This window comes from Pseudophryne corroboree, chromosome 4, assembly GCF_028390025.1.
Source record: "Pseudophryne corroboree isolate aPseCor3 chromosome 4, aPseCor3.hap2, whole genome shotgun sequence".
Taxonomy (NCBI): domain Eukaryota; kingdom Metazoa; phylum Chordata; class Amphibia; order Anura; family Myobatrachidae; genus Pseudophryne; species Pseudophryne corroboree.
In genome coordinates this window covers 696315899-696337123 of record NC_086447.1, presented here as the reverse complement: position 1 = coordinate 696337123, position 21225 = coordinate 696315899, and the positions used below count along the sequence as shown (strand labels likewise).

Below are 21225 nucleotides of genomic sequence, written 5' to 3'. Positions count from 1 at the left end.
ATCCCACCTCTGTTGGCATTTTGGTGCTGTTATTATGGCTGGTGGGTACGATTGTGGTGTCAGTATTATGATAGCCAGGATCCCGCACGGAAGCCTTTTAACTGGGTACCATGCTTTGCAAAAGTATTTGCCATGAAAATGTCAAAAGCCTCACATCAGGATGGCCGAGTGGTTAAGGTGTTGGACTTAAGATTCAATGGATTTACATCTGCATGGGATAGATCCCCACTTCTGGTTTGTATTTCAGTTTCAGCTAACCAAATGAGGAAGAATTTGTCAATTAGAGAAACTTTCAAACTATGGTGAAAGTCAATAACTTAAGCTACAGTACTTTAATAAAAAAAATATTTTCAATCCATTTTTTCAAAGAACCTGGCTTTCTATGAAGAAAAGAAACAATGATATCATAATATCCATCAAGTATTTGCATTGAAAATACCCAGGGCAACATACCAGGATGGCCGAGTGGTTAAGGCGTTGGACTTAAGATCCAATGGATATATATCCGCGTTGGTTTGAACCACACTTCTGGTATGTATTTTAATTTCGGATTCCTAAATATGTACAAGGAACAATATAATCGAATAGGGAAATGTACAAGAGTCATTTTGTTTACATTTGTAAACTACCATACATGTTCCACAAAAGCATTGAAATGTGACAGTGCAAATAAACTTATGTAATAATTTAGACTCCAAACAGAACAAAGTTTGCATAAAAGTTGACCATGCACATTAACATATACATATGCAATGGGGTTCAGAATGTAATCCTGATGGACTGGATGCCTATGGTCAGAATACCGACATCAGCAACCTGACCATTAAAATCCTGACAGCCCTGCAGTTAATACCATAACCCTTCCATGTTCCCTGCCCTAACCCTAATAATCCCTTTTGGGTGTCTAAACCTTACACCCTCTCCTTGGGTGCCTAAACCTTACCCTCCCCGGGATGCCTAACACTAACCCTCCATTCCCCAATGCCTAAAGCTAATGCTCCCTGCTTGGTGTCTAACAATAACCTCCTCTTCTAAGTGACTAAACCAAACCCTCCCTCCCTGGTACCTAACTCTAACCTACCTGTCCCTACACCGTAACCCCCCTTCTAATGCCTAAACCTAACCTCTCCCCTCCCCGTGGCAGGACAAGATTACATCCTGCTGAGAGGACATTCAGAATTCTAGGTGTCAGTATTTTCATGCTGTTAATCCCACCTCTGTTGGCATTTTGGTGCCATTATTATGGCTGGTGGGTACGATTATGGTGTCAGTATTATGATAGCCAGGATCCCGCACGGAAGCCTTTTAACTGCGTACCATGCTTTGCAAAAGTATTTGCCATGAAAATGTCAAAAGCCTCACATCAGGATGGCCGAGTGGTTAAGGTGTTGGACTTAAGATTCAATGGATTTACATCTGCATGGGATAGATCCCCACTTCTTGTTTGTATTTCAATTTCAGCTAACCAAATGAGGAAGAATTTGTCAATTAGGGAAAACTTTCAAACTATGGTGAAAGTCAATAACTTAAGCTACAGTACTTTAATAAAAAAAATATTTTCAATCCATTTTTTCAAAGAACCTGGCTTTCTATGAAGAAAAGAAACAATGATATCATAATATCCATTAAAATACCAAAAGTTATGTAATATTTTAAAATCCAAGCGGTTCAAAGTTAACAATGCACAGGAAAATGAACATGAATAGTGCAATAGTATTTGCATTGAAAATACCCAGGGCAACATACCAGGATGGCCGAGTGGTTAAGGCGTTGGACTTAAGATCCAATGGATATATATCTGCGTTGGTTTGAACCACACTTCTGGTATGTATTTTAATTTCGGATTCCTAAATATGTACAAGGAACAATATAATCGAATAGGGAAATGTTCAAGAGTCATTTTGTTTACATTTGTAAACTACCATACATGTTCCACAAAAGCATTGAAATGTGACAGTGCAAATAAACTTATGTAATAATTTAGACTCCAAACAGAACAAAGTTTGCATAAAAGTTGACCATGCACATTAACATATACATATGCAATGGGGTTCAGAATGTAATCCTGATGGACTGGATGCCTATGGTCAGAATACCGACATCAGCAACCTGACCATTAAAATCCTGACAGCCCTGCAGTTAATACCATAACCCTTCCATGTTCCCTGCCCTAACCCTAATCCTCCCTTTTGGGTGTCTAAACCTTACACCCTCTCCTTCGGTGCCTAAACCTTACCCTCCCCGGGATGCCTAACACTAACCCTCCATTCCCCAATGCCTAAAGCTAATGCTCCCTGCTTGGTGTCTAACAATAACCTCCTCTTCTAAGTGACTAAACCAAACCCTCCCTCCCTGGTACCTAACTCTAACCTACCTGTCCCTACACCGTAACCCCCCTTCTAATGCCTAAACCTAACCTCTCCCCTCCCCGTGGCAGGACAAGATTACATCCTGCTGAGAGGACATTCAGAATTCTAGGTGTCAGTATTTTCATGCTGTTAATCCCACCTCTGTTGGCATTTTGGTGCCATTATTATGGCTGGTGGGTACGATTATGGTGTCAGTATTATGATAGCCAGAATCCCGCATGGAAGCCTTTTAACTGGGTCCCATGCTTTGCAAAAGTATTTGCCATGAAAATATCAAAAGCCTCACATCAGGATGGCTGAGTGGTTAAGGTGTTGGACTTAAGATTCAATGGATTTACATCTGCATGGGATAGATCCCCTCTTCTGGTTTCGATTTCAATTTCAGCTAACCAAATGAGGAAGAATTTGTCAATTAGGGAAAACTTTCAAACTATGGTGAAAGTCAATAACTTAAGCTACAGTACTTTGATAAAAAAAATATTTTCAATCCATTTTCTCCAAAGAAACTGATTTTATATAACGTAAGTTAACAATGACATCCTAATATCCATTAAAATATCCAGTTATGTAATATTTTAAACTCCAAACAGTACAAAGTTAACCATGCACATCATAATTAACATGAATAGTGCATTAGTATTTGCCATGAAAAGCTCCTGGGCACCACACCAGGATGGCTGCATTGTTAAGGCATTTGACTTAAAATCCAATGGATATATATCTGCATGGGATCAAACCCCAATTCTGGTATGCATGTTAATTTCAGATTCCTAAATATGTACAAGGTATAACTTTATTTTTTAAGGACATGTACAAAAGTTGATGTTGCTTGCATTTGTAAACCACCATACTTGTTCCACAAAATCCTTGACATGTGACAGGGCAAAAAAGAATGATAGCGACTATCTACAAATGTTGCTTGTAATCATTCAAAAGAAAGGACAGTCTTGATAGATGAGCAGTTCGAAATGTGGTGAAAATTAATGTCTTTAAACAAATATGGAATTATTATAAAACTTTTTATTCATAAGAGCCTTACTTGTGAGGAATAGAAATATAAGTATCATACTTTAAAAAAAAAAAAACAATTACCAGACTTATGTAATAAGTAACAGTCAAAGCAGTATAAAGTTTGCTGAATAATTGCCCATGCACATTAAAAGATACATATGCTTTGCAATAGTACTTGACATGTAAATCAAACCAGGATGGCCGAGTGGTTAAGGCGTTGGACTTAAGATCCAATGGATACATATCCGCGTGGGTTCGATCCCCACTTCTGGTATGCATTTTAATTTCAGCTAACTAAATATTTATGATGAAGATTTCGGCAATTAGGGAAAACTCTCAAAATTCTGTGAAAATCATTAACTTAATTACATTGCTAAAAAAATATTTTCAATCCATTTTTTCAAAGAACCTGGCTTTCTATGAAGAAAAGAATCAATGATATCATAATATCCATTAAAATACCAAAAGTTATGTAATATTTTAAACTCCAAGCGGTTCAAAGTTAACAATGCACAGGAAAATAAACATGAATAGTGCAATAGTATTTGCATTGAAAATACCCAGGGCAACATACCAGGATGGCCGAGTGGTTAAGGCATTGGACTTAAGATAAGATCCAATGGATATATATCCGCATGGGTTCGAACCCCAATTCTGGTATGTATTTTAATTTCGGATTCCTAAATATGTACAAGGAACAATATAATCGAATAGGGAAATGTACAAGAGTCATTTTGTTTACATTTGTAAACTACCATACATGTTCCACAAAAGCATTGAAATGTGACAGTGCAAATAAACTTATGTAATAATTTAGACTCCAAACAGTACAAAGTTTGCATAAAAGTTGACCATGCACATTAACATATACATATGCAATGGGGTTCAGAATGTAATCCTGATGGACTGGATGCCTATGGTCAGAATACCGACATCAGCAACCTGACCATTAAAATCCTGACAGCCCTGCAGTTAATACCATAACCCTTCCATGTTCCCTGCCCTAACCCTAATCCTCCCTTTTGGGTGCCTAAACCTTACCCTCCCCGGGATGCCTGACACTAACCCTCCATTCCCCAATGCCTAAAGCTAATGCTCCCTGCTTGGTGTCTAACACTAACCTCCTCTTCTAAGTGACTAAACCAAAGCCTCCCTCCCTGGTACCTAACTCTAACCTACCTGTCCCTACACCGCAACACCCCTTCTAATGCCTAAACCTAACCTCCCCCCTCCCCGTGGCAGGACAAGATTACATCCTGCTGAGAGGACATTCAGAATTCTAGGTGTCAGTATTTTCATGCTGTTAATTCCACCTCTGTTGGCATTTTGGTGCTGTTATTATGGCTGGTGGGTACGATTATGGTGTCAGTATTATGATAGCCAGGATCCCGCACGGAAGCCTTTTAACTGGGTACCATGCTTTGCAAAAGTATTTGCCATGAAAATGTCAAAAGCCTCACATCAGGATGGCCGAGTGGTTAAGGTGTTGGACTTAAGATTCAATGGATTTACATCTGCATGGGATAGATCCCCACTTCTGGTTTGTATTTCAATTTCAGCTAACCAAATGAGGAAGAATTTGTCAATTAGGGAAAACTTTCAAACTATGGTGAAAGTCAATAACTTAAGCTACAGTACTTTAATAAAAAAAATATTTTCAATCCATTTTTTCAAAGAACCTGGCTTTCTATGAAGAAAAGAAACAATGATATCATAATATCCATTAAAATACCAAAAGTTATGTAATATTTTAAAATCCAAGCGGTTCAAAGTTAACAATGCACAGGAAAATGAACATGAATAGTGCAATAGTATTTCCATTGAAAATACCCAGGGCAACATACCAGGATGGCCGAGTGGTTAAGGCGTTGGACTTAAGATCCAATGGATATATATCCGCGTTGGTTTGAACCACACTTCTAGTATGTATTTTAATTTCGGATTCCTAAATATGTACAAGGAACAATATAATCGAATAGGGAAATGTACAAGAGTCATTTTGTTTACATTTGTAAACTACCATACATGTTCCACAAAAGCATTGAAATGTGACAGTGCAAATAAACTTATGTAATAATTTAGACTCCAAACAGAACAAAGTTTGCATAAAAGTTGACCATGCACATTAACATATACATATGCAATGGGGTTCAGAATGTAATCCTGATGGCCTGGATGCCTATGGTCAGAATACCGACATCAGCAACCTGACCATTAAAATCCTGACAGTCCTGCAGTTAATACCATAACCCTTCCATGTTCCCTGCCCTAACCCTAATCCTTCCTTTTGGGTGTCTAAACCTTACACCCTCTCCTTGGGTGCCTAAACCTTACCCTCCCCGGGATGCCTAACACTAACCCTCCATTCCCCAATGCCTAAAGCTAATGCTCCCTGCTTGGTGTCTAACAATAACCTCCTCTTCTAAGTGACTAAACCAAACCCTCCCTCCCTGGTACCTAACTCTAACCTACCTGTCCCTACACCGTAACCCCCCTTCTAATGCCTAAACCTAACCTCTCCCCTCCCCGTGGCAGGACAAGATTACATCCTGCTGAGAGGACATTCAGAATTCTAGGTGTCAGTATTTTCATGCTGTTAATCCCACCTCTGTTGGCATTTTGGTGCCATTATTATGGCTGGTGGGTACGATTATGGTGTCAGTATTATGATAGCCAGAATCCCGCATGGAAGCCTTTTAACTGGGTCCCATGCTTTGCAAAAGTATTTGCCATGAAAATGTCAAAAGCCTCACATCAGGATGGCTGAGTGGTTAAGGTGTTGGACTTAAGATTCAATGGATTTACATCTGCATGGGATAGATCCCCACTTCTGGTTTGGATTTCAATTTCAGCTAACCAAATGAGGAAGAATTTGTCAATTAGGTAAATCTTTCAAACTATGGTGAAAGTCAATAACATAAGCTACAGTACTTTGATAAAAAAAAATATTTTCAATCCATTTTCTCCAAAGAAACTGATTTTATATAACGTAAGTTAACAATGACATCCTAATATCCATTAAAATATCCAGTTATGTAATATTTTAAACTCCAAACAGTACAAAGTTAACCATGCACATCATAATTAACATGAATAGTGCATTAGTATATGCCATGAAAAGCTCCTGGGCACCACACCAGGATGGCTGCATTGTTAAGGCATTTGACTTAAAATCCAATGGATATATATCTGCATGGGATCAAACCCCAATTCTGGTATGCATGTTAATTTCAGATTCCTAAATATGTACAAGGTATAACTTTATTTTTTAAGGACATGTACAAAAGTTGATGTTGCTTGCATTTGTAAACCACCATACTTGTTCCACAAAATCCGTGACATGTGACAGGGCAAAAAAGAATGATAGCGACTATCTACAAATGTTGCTTGTAATCATTCAAAAGAAAGGACAGTCTTGATAGATGAGCAGTTAGAAATGTGGTGAAAATTAATGTCTTTAAACAAATATGGAATTATTATAAAACTTTTTATTCATAAGAGCCTTACTTGTGAGGAATAGAAATATAAGTATCATACTTTAAAAAAAAAACAATTACCAGACTTATGTAATAAGTAACAGTCAAAGCAGTATAAAGTTTGCTGAATAATTGCCCATGCACATTAAAAGATACATATGCTTTGCAATAGTATTTAACATGTAAATCAAACCAGGATGGCCGAGTGATTAAGGCGTTGGACTTAAGATCCAATGGATACATATCCGCGTGGGTTCGATCCCCACTTCTAGTATGCATTTTAATTTCAGCTAACTAAATATTTATGATGAAGATTTCGACAATTAGGGAAAACTCTCAAAATTCTGTGAAAATCATTAACTTAAATTACATTGCTAAAAAAATATTTTCAATCCATTTTTTCAAAGAACCTGGCTTTCTATGAAGAAAAGAAACAATGATATCATAATATCCATTAAAATACCAAAAGTTATGTAATATTTTAAACTCCAAGCGGTTCAAAGTTAACAATGCACAGGAAAATAAACATGAATAGTGCAATAGTATTTGCATTGAAAACACACAGGGCAACATACCAGGATAGCCGAGTGGTTAAGGCGTTGGACTTAAGATCCAATGAATATAAATCCGCGTGGGTTTGAACCCCACTTCTGGTATGTATTTTAATTTCGGATTCCTAAATATGTACAAGGAACAATATAATCGAATAGGGAAATGTACAAGAGTCATTTTGTTTACATTTGTAAACTACCATACATGTTCCACAAAAGCATTGAAATGTGACAGTGCAAATAAACTTATGTAATAATTTAGACTCCAAACAGTACAAAGTTTGCATAAAAGTTGACCATGCACATTAACATATACATATGCAATGGGGTTCAGAATATAATCCTGATGGACTGGATGCCTATGGTCAGAATACCGACATCAGCAACCTGACCATTAAAATCCTGACAGCCCTGCAGTTAATACCATAACCCTTCCATGTTCCCTGCCCTAACCCTAATCCTCCCTTTTGGGTGCCTAAACCTTACCCTCCCCGGGATGCCTGACACTAACCCTCCATTCCCCAATGCCTAAAGCTAATGCTCCCTGCTTGGTGTCTAACACTAACCTCCTCTTCTAAGTGACTAAACCAAAGCCTCCCTCCCTGGTACCTAACTCTAACCTACCTGTCCCTACACCACAACCCCCCTTCTAATGCCTAAACCTAACCTCCCCCCTCCCCGTGGCAGGACAAGATTACATCCTGCTGAGAGGACATTCAGAATTCTAGGTGTCAGTATTTTCATGCTGTTAATCCCACCTCTGTTGGCATTTTGGTGCTGTTATTATGGCTGGTGGGTACGATTGTGGTGTCAGTATTATGATAGCCAGGATCCCGCACGGAAGCCTTTTAACTGGGTACCATGCTTTGCAAAAGTATTTGCCATGAAAATGTCAAAAGCCTCACATCAGGATGGCCGAGTGGTTAAGGTGTTGGACTTAAGATTCAATGGATTTACATCTGCATGGGATAGATCCCCACTTCTGGTTTGTATTTCAGTTTCAGCTAACCAAATGAGGAAGAATTTGTCAATTAGAGAAACTTTCAAACTATGGTGAAAGTCAATAACTTAAGCTACAGTACTTTAATAAAAAAAATATTTTCAATCCATTTTTTCAAAGAACCTGGCTTTCTATGAAGAAAAGAAACAATGATATCATAATATCCATCAAGTATTTGCATTGAAAATACCCAGGGCAACATACCAGGATGGCCGAGTGGTTAAGGCGTTGGACTTAAGATCCAATGGATATATATCCGCGTTGGTTTGAACCACACTTCTGGTATGTATTTTAATTTCGGATTCCTAAATATGTACAAGGAACAATATAATCGAATAGGGAAATGTACAAGAGTCATTTTGTTTACATTTGTAAACTACCATACATGTTCCACAAAAGCATTGAAATGTGACAGTGCAAATAAACTTATGTAATAATTTAGACTCCAAACAGAACAAAGTTTGCATAAAAGTTGACCATGCACATTAACATATACATATGCAATGGGGTTCAGAATGTAATCCTGATGGACTGGATGCCTATGGTCAGAATACCGACATCAGCAACCTGACCATTAAAATCCTGACAGCCCTGCAGTTAATACCATAACCCTTCCATGTTCCCTGCCCTAACCCTAATCCTCCCTTTTGGGTGTCTAAACCTTACACCCTCTCCTTGGGTGCCTAAACCTTACCCTCCCCGGGATGCCTAACACTAACCCTCCATTCCCCAATGCCTAAAGCTAATGCTCCCTGCTTGGTGTCTAACAATAACCTCCTCTTCTAAGTGACTAAACCAAACCCTCCCTCCCTGGTACCTAACTCTAACCTACCTGTCCCTACACCGTAACCCCCCTTCTAATGCCTAAACCTAACCTCTCCCCTCCCCGTGGCAGGACAAGATTACATCCTGCTGAGAGGACATTCAGAATTCTAGGTGTCAGTATTTTCATGCTGTTAATCCCACCTCTGTTGGCATTTTGGTGCCATTATTATGGCTGGTGGGTACGATTATGGTGTCAGTATTATGATAGCCAGGATCCCGCACGGAAGCCTTTTAACTGCGTACCATGCTTTGCAAAAGTATTTGCCATGAAAATGTCAAAAGCCTCACATCAGGATGGCCGAGTGGTTAAGGTGTTGGACTTAAGATTCAATGGATTTACATCTGCATGGGATAGATCCCCACTTCTGGTTTGTATTTCAATTTCAGCTAACCAAATGAGGAAGAATTTGTCAATTAGGGAAAACTTTCAAACTATGGTGAAAGTCAATAACTTAAGCTACAGTACTTTAATAAAAAAAATATTTTCAATCCATTTTTTCAAAGAACCTGGCTTTCTATGAAGAAAAGAAACAATGATATCATAATATCCATTAAAATACCAAAAGTTATGTAATATTTTAAAATCCAAGCGGTTCAAAGTTAACAATGCACAGGAAAATGAACATGAATAGTGCAATAGTATTTGCATTGAAAATACCCAGGGCAACATACCAGGATGGCCGAGTGGTTAAGGCGTTGGACTTAAGATCCAATGGATATATATCTGCGTTGGTTTGAACCACACTTCTGGTATGTATTTTAATTTCGGATTCCTAAATATGTACAAGGAACAATATAATCGAATAGGGAAATGTACAAGAGTCATTTTGTTTACATTTGTAAACTACCATACATGTTCCACAAAAGCATTGAAATGTGACAGTGCAAATAAACTTATGTAATAATTTAGACTCCAAACAGAACAAAGTTTGCATAAAAGTTGACCATGCACATTAACATATACATATGCAATGGGGTTCAGAATGTAATCCTGATGGACTGGATGCCTATGGTCAGAATACCGACATCAGCAACCTGACCATTAAAATCCTGACAGCCCTGCAGTTAATACCATAACCCTTCCATGTTCCCTGCCCTAACCCTAATCCTCCCTTTTGGGTGTCTAAACCTTACACCCTCTCCTTCGGTGCCTAAACCTTACCCTCCCCGGGATGCCTAACACTAACCCTCCATTCCCCAATGCCTAAAGCTAATGCTCCCTGCTTGGTGTCTAACAATAACCTCCTCTTCTAAGTGACTAAACCAAACCCTCCCTCCCTGGTACCTAACTCTAACCTACCTGTCCCTACACCGTAACCCCCCTTCTAATGCCTAAACCTAACCTCTCCCCTCCCCGTGGCAGGACAAGATTACATCCTGCTGAGAGGACATTCAGAATTCTAGGTGTCAGTATTTTCATGCTGTTAATCCCACCTCTGTTGGCATTTTGGTGCCATTATTATGGCTGGTGGGTACGATTATGGTGTCAGTATTATGATAGCCAGAATCCCGCATGGAAGCCTTTTAACTGGGTCCCATGCTTTGCAAAAGTATTTGCCATGAAAATGTCAAAAGCCTCACATCAGGATGGCTGAGTGGTTAAGGTGTTGGACTTAAGATTCAATGGATTTACATCTGCATGGGATAGATCCCCTCTTCTGGTTTGGATTTCAATTTCAGCTAACCAAATGAGGAAGAATTTGTCAATTAGGGAAAACTTTCAAACTATGGTGAAAGTCAATAACTTAAGCTACAGTACTTTGATAAAAAAAATATTTTCAATCCATTTTCTCCAAAGAAACTGATTTTATATAACGTAAGTTAACAATGACATCCTAATATCCATTAAAATATCCAGTTATGTAATATTTTAAACTCCAAACAGTACAAAGTTAACCATGCACATCATAATTAACATGAATAGTGCATTAGTATTTGCCATGAAAAGCTCCTGGGCACCACACCAGGATGGCTGCATTGTTAAGGCATTTGACTTAAAATCCAATGGATATATATCTGCATGGGATCAAACCCCAATTCTGGTATGCATGTTAATTTCAGATTCCTAAATATGTACAAGGTATAACTTTATTTTTTAAGGACATGTACAAAAGTTGATGTTGCTTGCATTTGTAAACCACCATACTTGTTCCACAAAATCCTTGACATGTGACAGGGCAAAAAAGAATGATAGCGACTATCTACAAATGTTGCTTGTAATCATTCAAAAGAAAGGACAGTCTTGATAGATGAGCAGTTCGAAATGTGGTGAAAATTAATGTCTTTAAACAAATATGGAATTATTATAAAACTTTTTATTCATAAGAGCCTTACTTGTGAGGAATAGAAATATAAGTATCATACTTTAAAAAAAAAAAAACAATTACCAGACTTATGTAATAAGTAACAGTCAAAGCAGTATAAAGTTTGCTGAATAATTGCCCATGCACATTAAAAGATACATATGCTTTGCAATAGTATTTGACATGTAAATCAAACCAGGATGGCCGAGTGGTTAAGGCGTTGGACTTAAGATCCAATGGATACATATCCGCGTGGGTTCGATCCCCACTTCTGGTATGCATTTTAATTTCAGCTAACTAAATATTTATGATGAAGATTTCGGCAATTAGGGAAAACTCTCAAAATTCTGTGAAAATCATTAACTTAAATTACATTGCTAAAAAAATATTTTCAATCCATTTTTTCAAAGAACCTGGCTTTCTATGAAGAAAAGAATCAATGATATCATAATATCCATTAAAATATTAAAAGTTATGTAATATTTTAAACTCCAAGCGGTTCAAAGTTAACAATGCACAGGAAAATGAACATGAATAGTGCAATAGTATTTGCATTGAAAACACACAGGGCAACATACCAGGATAGCCGAGTGGTTAAGGCGTTGGACTTAAGATCCAATGAATATAAATCCGCGTGGGTTTGAACCCCACTTCTGGTATGTATTTTAATTTCGGATTCCTAAATATGTACAAGGAACAATATAATCGAATAGGGAAATGTACAAGAGTCATTTTGTTTACATTTGTAAACTACCATACATGTTCCACAAAAGCATTGAAATGTGACAGTGCAAATAAACTTATGTAATAATTTAGACTCCAAACAGTACAAAGTTTGCATAAAAGTTGACCATGCACATTAACATATACATATGCAATGGGGTTCAGAATATAATCCTGATGGACTGGATGCCTATGGTCAGAATACCGACATCAGCAACCTGACCATTAAAATCCTGACAGCCCTGCAGTTAATACCATAACCCTTCCATGTTCCCTGCCCTAACCCTAATCCTCCCTTTTGGGTGCCTAAACCTTACCCTCCCCGGGATGCCTGACACTAACCCTCCATTCCCCAATGCCTAAAGCTAATGCTCCCTGCTTGGTGTCTAACACTAACCTCCTCTTCTAAGTGACTAAACCAAAGCCTCCCTCCCTGGTACCTAACTCTAACCTACCTGTCCCTACACCACAACCCCCCTTCTAATGCCTAAACCTAACCTCCCCCCTCCCCGTGGCAGGACAAGATTACATCCTGCTGAGAGGACATTCAGAATTCTAGGTGTCAGTATTTTCATGCTGTTAATCCCACCTCTGTTGGCATTTTGGTGCTGTTATTATGGCTGGTGGGTACGATTGTGGTGTCAGTATTATGATAGCCAGGATCCCGCACGGAAGCCTTTTAACTGGGTACCATGCTTTGCAAAAGTATTTGCCATGAAAATGTCAAAAGCCTCACATCAGGATGGCCGAGTGGTTAAGGTGTTGGACTTAAGATTCAATGGATTTACATCTGCATGGGATAGATCCCCACTTCTGGTTTGTATTTCAGTTTCAGCTAACCAAATGAGGAAGAATTTGTCAATTAGAGAAACTTTCAAACTATGGTGAAAGTCAATAACTTAAGCTACAGTACTTTAATAAAAAAAATATTTTCAATCCATTTTTTCAAAGAACCTGGCTTTCTATGAAGAAAAGAAACAATGATATCATAATATCCATCAAGTATTTGCATTGAAAATACCCAGGGCAACATACCAGGATGGCCGAGTGGTTAAGGCGTTGGACTTAAGATCCAATGGATATATATCCGCGTTGGTTTGAACCACACTTCTGGTATGTATTTTAATTTCGGATTCCTAAATATGTACAAGGAACAATATAATCGAATAGGGAAATGTACAAGAGTCATTTTGTTTACATTTGTAAACTACCATACATGTTCCACAAAAGCATTGAAATGTGACAGTGCAAATAAACTTATGTAATAATTTAGACTCCAAACAGAACAAAGTTTGCATAAAAGTTGACCATGCACATTAACATATACATATGCAATGGGGTTCAGAATGTAATCCTGATGGACTGGATGCCTATGGTCAGAATACCGACATCAGCAACCTGACCATTAAAATCCTGACAGCCCTGCAGTTAATACCATAACCCTTCCATGTTCCCTGCCCTAACCCTAATCCTCCCTTTTGGGTGTCTAAACCTTACACCCTCTCCTTGGGTGCCTAAACCTTACCCTCCCCGGGATGCCTAACACTAACCCTCCATTCCCCAATGCCTAAAGCTAATGCTCCCTGCTTGGTGTCTAACAATAACCTCCTCTTCTAAGTGACTAAACCAAACCCTCCCTCCCTGGTACCTAACTCTAACCTACCTGTCCCTACACCGTAACCCCCCTTCTAATGCCTAAACCTAACCTCTCCCCTCCCCGTGGCAGGACAAGATTACATCCTGCTGAGAGGACATTCAGAATTCTAGGTGTCAGTATTTTCATGCTGTTAATCCCACCTCTGTTGGCATTTTGGTGCCATTATTATGGCTGGTGGGTACGATTATGGTGTCAGTATTATGATAGCCAGGATCCCGCACGGAAGCCTTTTAACTGCGTACCATGCTTTGCAAAAGTATTTGCCATGAAAATGTCAAAAGCCTCACATCAGGATGGCCGAGTGGTTAAGGTGTTGGACTTAAGATTCAATGGATTTACATCTGCATGGGATAGATCCCCACTTCTGGTTTGTATTTCAATTTCAGCTAACCAAATGAGGAAGAATTTGTCAATTAGGGAAAACTTTCAAACTATGGTGAAAGTCAATAACTTAAGCTACAGTACTTTAATAAAAAAAATATTTTCAATCCATTTTTTCAAAGAACCTGGCTTTCTATGAAGAAAAGAAACAATGATATCATAATATCCATTAAAATACCAAAAGTTATGTAATATTTTAAAATCCAAGCGGTTCAAAGTTAACAATGCACAGGAAAATGAACATGAATAGTGCAATAGTATTTGCATTGAAAATACCCAGGGCAACATACCAGGATGGCCGAGTGGTTAAGGCGTTGGACTTAAGATCCAATGGATATATATCTGCGTTGGTTTGAACCACACTTCTGGTATGTATTTTAATTTCGGATTCCTAAATATGTACAAGGAACAATATAATCGAATAGGGAAATGTACAAGAGTCATTTTGTTTACATTTGTAAACTACCATACATGTTCCACAAAAGCATTGAAATGTGACAGTGCAAATAAACTTATGTAATAATTTAGACTCCAAACAGAACAAAGTTTGCATAAAAGTTGACCATGCACATTAACATATACATATGCAATGGGGTTCAGAATGTAATCCTGATGGACTGGATGCCTATGGTCAGAATACCGACATCAGCAACCTGACCATTAAAATCCTGACAGCCCTGCAGTTAATACCATAACCCTTCCATGTTCCCTGCCCTAACCCTAATCCTCCCTTTTGGGTGTCTAAACCTTACACCCTCTCCTTCGGTGCCTAAACCTTACCCTCCCCGGGATGCCTAACACTAACCCTCCATTCCCCAATGCCTAAAGCTAATGCTCCCTGCTTGGTGTCTAACAATAACCTCCTCTTCTAAGTGACTAAACCAAACCCTCCCTCCCTGGTACCTAACTCTAACCTACCTGTCCCTACACCGTAACCCCCCTTCTAATGCCTAAACCTAACCTCTCCCCTCCCCGTGGCAGGACAAGATTACATCCTGCTGAGAGGACATTCAGAATTCTAGGTGTCAGTATTTTCATGCTGTTAATCCCACCTCTGTTGGCATTTTGGTGCCATTATTATGGCTGGTGGGTACGATTATGGTGTCAGTATTATGATAGCCAGAATCCCGCATGGAAGCCTTTTAACTGGGTCCCATGCTTTGCAAAAGTATTTGCCATGAAAATGTCAAAAGCCTCACATCAGGATGGCTGAGTGGTTAAGGTGTTGGACTTAAGATTCAATGGATTTACATCTGCATGGGATAGATCCCCTCTTCTGGTTTGGATTTCAATTTCAGCTAACCAAATGAGGAAGAATTTGTCAATTAGGGAAAACTTTCAAACTATGGTGAAAGTCAATAACTTAAGCTACAGTACTTTGATAAAAAAAATATTTTCAATCCATTTTCTCCAAAGAAACTGATTTTATATAACGTAAGTTAACAATGACATCCTAATATCCATTAAAATATCCAGTTATGTAATATTTTAAACTCCAAACAGTACAAAGTTAACCATGCACATCATAATTAACATGAATAGTGCATTAGTATTTGCCATGAAAAGCTCCTGGGCACCACACCAGGATGGCTGCATTGTTAAGGCATTTGACTTAAAATCCAATGGATATATATCTGCATGGGATCAAACCCCAATTCTGGTATGCATGTTAATTTCAGATTCCTAAATATGTACAAGGTATAACTTTATTTTTTAAGGACATGTACAAAAGTTGATGTTGCTTGCATTTGTAAACCACCATACTTGTTCCACAAAATCCTTGACATGTGACAGGGCAAAAAAGAATGATAGCGACTATCTACAAATGTTGCTTGTAATCATTCAAAAGAAAGGACAGTCTTGATAGATGAGCAGTTCGAAATGTGGTGAAAATTAATGTCTTTAAACAAATATGGAATTATTATAAAACTTTTTATTCATAAGAGCCTTACTTGTGAGGAATAGAAATATAAGTATCATACTTTAAAAAAAAAAAAACAATTACCAGACTTATGTAATAAGTAACAGTCAAAGCAGTATAAAGTTTGCTGAATAATTGCCCATGCACATTAAAAGATACATATGCTTTGCAATAGTATTTGACATGTAAATCAAACCAGGATGGCCGAGTGGTTAAGGCGTTGGACTTAAGATCCAATGGATACATATCCGCGTGGGTTCGATCCCCACTTCTGGTATGCATTTTAATTTCAGCTAACTAAATATTTATGATGAAGATTTCGGCAATTAGGGAAAACTCTCAAAATTCTGTGAAAATCATTAACTTAAATTACATTGCTAAAAAAATATTTTCAATCCATTTTTTCAAAGAACCTGGCTTTCTATGAAGAAAAGAATCAATGATATCATAATATCCATTAAAATATTAAAAGTTATGTAATATTTTAAACTCCAAGCGGTTCAAAGTTAACAATGCACAGGAAAATAAACATGAATAGTGCAATAGTATTTGCATTGAAAATACCCAGGGCAACATACCAGGATAGCCGAGTGGTTAAGGCATTGGACTTAAGATAAGATCCAATGGATATATATCCGCGTGGGTTCGAACCCCAATTCTGGTATGTATTTTAATTTCGGATTCCTAAATATGTACAAGGAACAATATAATCGAATAGGGAAATGTACAAGAGTCATTTTGTTTACATTTGTAAACTACCATACATGTTCCACAAAAGCATTGAAATGTGACAGTGCAAATAAACTTATGTAATAATTTAGACTCCAAACAGTACAAAGTTTGCATAAAAGTTGACCATGCACATTAACATATACATATGCAATGGGGTTCAGAATGTAATCCTGATGGACTGGATGCCTATGGTCAGAATACCGACATCAGCAACCTGACCATTAAAATCCTGACAGCCCTGCAGTTAATACCATAACCCTTCCATGTTCCCTGCCCTAACCCTAATCCTCCTGTCACGATCCGGGTATCTGGACGCCATTTCTTACCCATCAGATGCCTCCTAAGGCTGGCTCAGCGCTCCAGGACCGGATTCCATCTGTTATCCTGATGTGTACATTCCTGTATCCTCTCCTGTCACTCTGGGACGCTGTCACAGTAAACGCCATATTACACCTGGCATGGCGTCTCCCGCGGCCTCCGCCGCCGTCCCTGAACTTCTGCATGCAGAGTGTCTGAGTGGCGATTACGTCAGCCGCGGCCTCCGCTGTGTCCGCGTGGTTGGATGTGCATCTGTCAGCCTGGCGCCTCCTGTCTCCGGTGGCCGGCGCCGCCATTACTGTTTTCATTACCACATGGATTACAAACCAAACTTCCCTCCAAGTGTCTGCATGGGCACAGCCATCTTGGATTCTGTCAGCTGATCATTTCCACCAATCTGTTCTCAGTATTGATAATCTGCATAATTGCCTAGCCAATCCCTTCCTTGCGGCAGGTATAAATACACTGTGCCTGAGCAAGGAAGGCGTCAGTGCTTTGGTTGTCAAACCTAGTTCCTGTTTGTCTCTCTCCTGTGATTGTCTTCCAGGTTCCAGCTCCTGTCTCAAGACTTCCACCATAGAGACCCGCACCAGCATTCCACCTGCGGTGTAGCCTGACTCTCCAATCCATTGTGGATTCATCTGTTTCCAGCTACAACATTACCTGCTTCCAGCTCAGCTTCCAGCAGAGTACAGCTTCCCTTAAAGGGCCGGTGTCCTTTCTACACTTTACCACTCTCCACCGGTATTATTATTTCTCCGCTCTCAAGTTCTACATTTCAGTTCATATTTCATCGCTCCCAAGTTCATTTATTATTTAACTGGTTCCAGCCAGTATCCACTCCGTGCTAACAACAGTCTGGTTCCAGCCAGTATCCACAGCAGCTGTTTTATCTTCAGCAACCCAGCTTTTCCTGGAACACCAGCTGGCACAATCCTGGGTTATCTCCATTGCTACAGTCGGGCCTGGTAAGGACTTTCCATCTAGAAGATCATAAGAACTATCTCACACTACCAGTGCCCTGTGGCTCCTGCCATCCTGTAGTACCCAGGAACTGTATTTATTCTTTGCTGACTTTTACGTTTTCTTTTACTGCTGCTGTGTTGCGGAGTTGTCATAATAAACATCATTGACTTTTATCCAAGTTGTCGTGGTCACGCCTTCGGGCAGTTATTATTCATGTTACTTACATGTCCAGGGGTCTGATACAACCTCCCAGGTTCCGGTACATCTCAGCCCCTACAACTGAGGCTGCCTCCCGTCAGCTCAGGCCCTCAGTTGTGACAGTAAGCACTGACCTAATGAATCCAGCCGGAGACCAGGATCAAGCGGCCAGGCCGATGCAAGAACTGGCAGCCCGACTAGAACATCAGGAGGCTGCACAGGGCCACATCATCCGCTGTCTCCAGGATCTCTCTACTCGGCTGGATGGGATTCAGACAACTTTCCGTGGATCAGGCGCGTCTGGTGCGTCAACCACAGTGACTCCAGCTATAACCCCACCCACCTTACCCATTTCTGTTCCACGTCTTCATCTTCCAACGCCAGCAAAATTTGATGGATCTCCAAGATTCTGCAGGGGATTTCTCAACCAGTGTGAGATTCAGTTTGAGCTACAACCTGGCAATTTTCCCAGTGACCGTACAAAAATTGCCTACATTATTTCTCTTCTCAGTGGCTCAGCCCTTGATTGGGCATCACCGTTATGGGAGAGGTCCGACACCCTGCTATCTTCCTACACTGCCTTCGTGTCAACATTCAGGCGCATCTTCGACGAGCCAGGCCGGGTAACCTCAGCTTCATCCGAGATTCTCCGTTTACGCCAGGGGTCACGTACTGTAGGACAATATCTGATACAGTTCCAGATCCTGGCATCCGAACTGGCATGGAACGACGAGGCCCTGTATGCTGCATTCTGGCATGGCTTATCTGAGCGTATTAAAGATGAGTTAGCTACCAGAGACTTACCTTCTAAGTTAGATGAGCTAATCTCACTCTGCACGAAAGTTGATTTACGTTTCAGAGAGAGAGCAACTGAGCGTGGAAGATCATCTGCTCCAAAATCTTCTGCTCCTCCTCCTCGTCAACTGTCACCATCTAAAGATGAGCCCATGCAACTTGGCCGTTCCCGTTTAACTCCTGCTGAGCGCCGAAGACGTCTCTCCGAGTTTCTCTGTCTCTATTGTGCAGCTCCGTCTCACACCATTAATGCCTGTCCCAAACGTCCGGGAAACTCCAAATCCTAGCTCGCCAAGGAGAGGGCCGGCTAGGAGTAATGATCTCCTCTCCATCTCCTCAAGATTGTAATCTCCCAGTCTCGCTTCAAGTTGCTCAACGTTATCGGAACGTCATTGCCCTCCTTGATTCCGGAGCAGCTGGGAACTTTATTACCGAAGCCTATGTTAAACGGTGGTCCCTACCCACCGAGAGACTTCCTTCGTCCATTTCTTTAACTGCCGTGGATGGCAGCAAAATTTTTGATGCAGTTATTTCTTTAAGGACTCTACCAGTTCGTCTGAGAGTGGGAGTTCTTCATTCCGAACTTATTTCTTTTTTAGTGATTCCAAGAGCCACACATCCTGTGGTCCTGGGCCTTCCATGGCTCCGTCTTCACAATCCTACAATTGATTGGACGACTACGCAAATCCTGGCATGGGGTTCCTCCTGTGCTGAGACATGTTTGTTTAAAGTATTGCCTGTCTGTTCTTCCTCCCCAGGTCGTCTGATGTTCCACCTCCTCCATATCAAGATTTCACGGATGTGTTCAGTAAAGCTTCTGCTGATATCCTTCCTCCTCATAGAGAATGGGACTGTCCGATTGATCTCGTTCCAGGGAAGGTTCCACCTCGAGGCCGAACTTATCCGTTGTCTCTGCCTGAGACGCATTCTATGGAGGAATATATTAAAGAGAACCTAGCAAAGGGGTTCATTCGACCTTCTTCTTCTCCAGCCGGCGCAGGCTTCTTTTTTGTAAAAAAGAAAGATGGTGGTCTGCGGCCGTGCATCGACTACAGAGGTTTGAACGACATTACCATCAAGAACCGTTATCCTTTACCCCTGATTACTGAGCTCTTTGACAGAGTTAGCGGAGCTACCATCTTTACAAAGCTGGACTTGCGAGGTGCATACAATCTCATCCGGATCCGTGAGGGTGACGAGTGGAAGACCGCCTTTAACACCCGTGACGGACATTATGAGTACCTCGTCATGCCCTTCGGATTGAGCAATGCTCCAGCTGTCTTCCAGCATTTTGTCAATGAGATCTTCAGAGACATTCTATACCGTCATGTCGTGGTCTATCTAGACGATATCCTCATTTTTGCCAACGATTTAGAGGAACATCGTTTTTGGGTTAAAGAGGTTCTGTCCCGTCTCCGTGTCAATCATCTCTATTGCAAATTAGAAAAATGCGTCTTTGAAGTCAAGTCCATTCCGTTTCTAGGGTACATTGTGTCCGGTTCCGGACTAGAGATGGATCCTGAGAAACTACAAGCAATCCAAAATTGGCCGGTACCCTTAACCCTCAAAGGGGTCCAGAGGTTCTTAGGGTTCGCCAACTATTACCGAAAGTTTATACGAGACTTTTCCACCATTGTGGCGCCTATTACTGCTTTCACTAAGAAGGGTGCTAACCCGTCCAAGTGGTCTGAAGAAGCCATGCAAGCATTTCATCTTTTAAAACAAAGGTTCATCTCTGCGCCTGTCCTGAAACAGCCTGACATCGACTCTCCTTTCATCTTAGAGGTGGATGCCTCCTCCGTTGGAGTAGGAGCGGTGTTATCTCAGAGGGCTAAAGATGGCCATATACACCCTTGCAGTTTCTTCTCCCGGAAGTTCTCCCCAGCTGAGCGCAACTATGCCATTGGCGACCAGGAGTTGCTAGCCATCAAGCTCGCTCTAGAAGAGTGGAGGTATCTGTTGGAGGGAGCTTCTCATTCAATCACCATACTTACAGACC

The 21225-nt window shown here is 40.2% G+C and overlaps 15 non-coding genes across 15 annotated transcripts; all 15 read left to right on the top strand.

Moving 5' to 3' along the window:
* Nucleotides 1-451: 451 nt before the first annotated feature.
* TRNAL-UAA (transfer RNA leucine (anticodon UAA)) lies at nucleotides 452-534 on the top strand. Its single transcript has one exon. It is a non-coding gene; the product is annotated as a tRNA-Leu (tRNA).
* Nucleotides 535-1744: 1210 nt separating this feature from the next.
* Nucleotides 1745-1827, top strand: TRNAL-UAA (transfer RNA leucine (anticodon UAA)). The gene has a single exon. It is a non-coding gene; the product is annotated as a tRNA-Leu (tRNA).
* Nucleotides 1828-3571: 1744 nt separating this feature from the next.
* TRNAL-UAA (transfer RNA leucine (anticodon UAA)) lies at nucleotides 3572-3654 on the top strand. Its single transcript has one exon. It is a non-coding gene; the product is annotated as a tRNA-Leu (tRNA).
* A 298-nt stretch (nucleotides 3655-3952) lies between these two features.
* TRNAL-UAA (transfer RNA leucine (anticodon UAA)) lies at nucleotides 3953-4040 on the top strand. The gene is given in 2 exon segments: nucleotides 3953-3989; nucleotides 3995-4040. It is a non-coding gene; the product is annotated as a tRNA-Leu (tRNA).
* A 1182-nt stretch (nucleotides 4041-5222) lies between these two features.
* On the top strand, nucleotides 5223-5305 carry TRNAL-UAA (transfer RNA leucine (anticodon UAA)). The gene has a single exon. It is a non-coding gene; the product is annotated as a tRNA-Leu (tRNA).
* A 1742-nt stretch (nucleotides 5306-7047) lies between these two features.
* On the top strand, nucleotides 7048-7130 carry TRNAL-UAA (transfer RNA leucine (anticodon UAA)). Its single transcript has one exon. It is a non-coding gene; the product is annotated as a tRNA-Leu (tRNA).
* Nucleotides 7131-7429: 299 nt separating this feature from the next.
* TRNAL-UAA (transfer RNA leucine (anticodon UAA)) lies at nucleotides 7430-7512 on the top strand. The gene has a single exon. It is a non-coding gene; the product is annotated as a tRNA-Leu (tRNA).
* A 1097-nt stretch (nucleotides 7513-8609) lies between these two features.
* On the top strand, nucleotides 8610-8692 carry TRNAL-UAA (transfer RNA leucine (anticodon UAA)). The gene has a single exon. It is a non-coding gene; the product is annotated as a tRNA-Leu (tRNA).
* Nucleotides 8693-9902: 1210 nt separating this feature from the next.
* TRNAL-UAA (transfer RNA leucine (anticodon UAA)) lies at nucleotides 9903-9985 on the top strand. The gene has a single exon. It is a non-coding gene; the product is annotated as a tRNA-Leu (tRNA).
* A 1744-nt stretch (nucleotides 9986-11729) lies between these two features.
* Nucleotides 11730-11812, top strand: TRNAL-UAA (transfer RNA leucine (anticodon UAA)). The gene has a single exon. It is a non-coding gene; the product is annotated as a tRNA-Leu (tRNA).
* Nucleotides 11813-12111: 299 nt separating this feature from the next.
* On the top strand, nucleotides 12112-12194 carry TRNAL-UAA (transfer RNA leucine (anticodon UAA)). Its single transcript has one exon. It is a non-coding gene; the product is annotated as a tRNA-Leu (tRNA).
* Nucleotides 12195-13291: 1097 nt separating this feature from the next.
* TRNAL-UAA (transfer RNA leucine (anticodon UAA)) lies at nucleotides 13292-13374 on the top strand. Its single transcript has one exon. It is a non-coding gene; the product is annotated as a tRNA-Leu (tRNA).
* Nucleotides 13375-14584: 1210 nt separating this feature from the next.
* Nucleotides 14585-14667, top strand: TRNAL-UAA (transfer RNA leucine (anticodon UAA)). Its single transcript has one exon. It is a non-coding gene; the product is annotated as a tRNA-Leu (tRNA).
* A 1744-nt stretch (nucleotides 14668-16411) lies between these two features.
* Nucleotides 16412-16494, top strand: TRNAL-UAA (transfer RNA leucine (anticodon UAA)). The gene has a single exon. It is a non-coding gene; the product is annotated as a tRNA-Leu (tRNA).
* A 299-nt stretch (nucleotides 16495-16793) lies between these two features.
* On the top strand, nucleotides 16794-16881 carry TRNAL-UAA (transfer RNA leucine (anticodon UAA)). The gene is given in 2 exon segments: nucleotides 16794-16830; nucleotides 16836-16881. It is a non-coding gene; the product is annotated as a tRNA-Leu (tRNA).
* Nucleotides 16882-21225: the final 4344 nt, after the last annotated feature.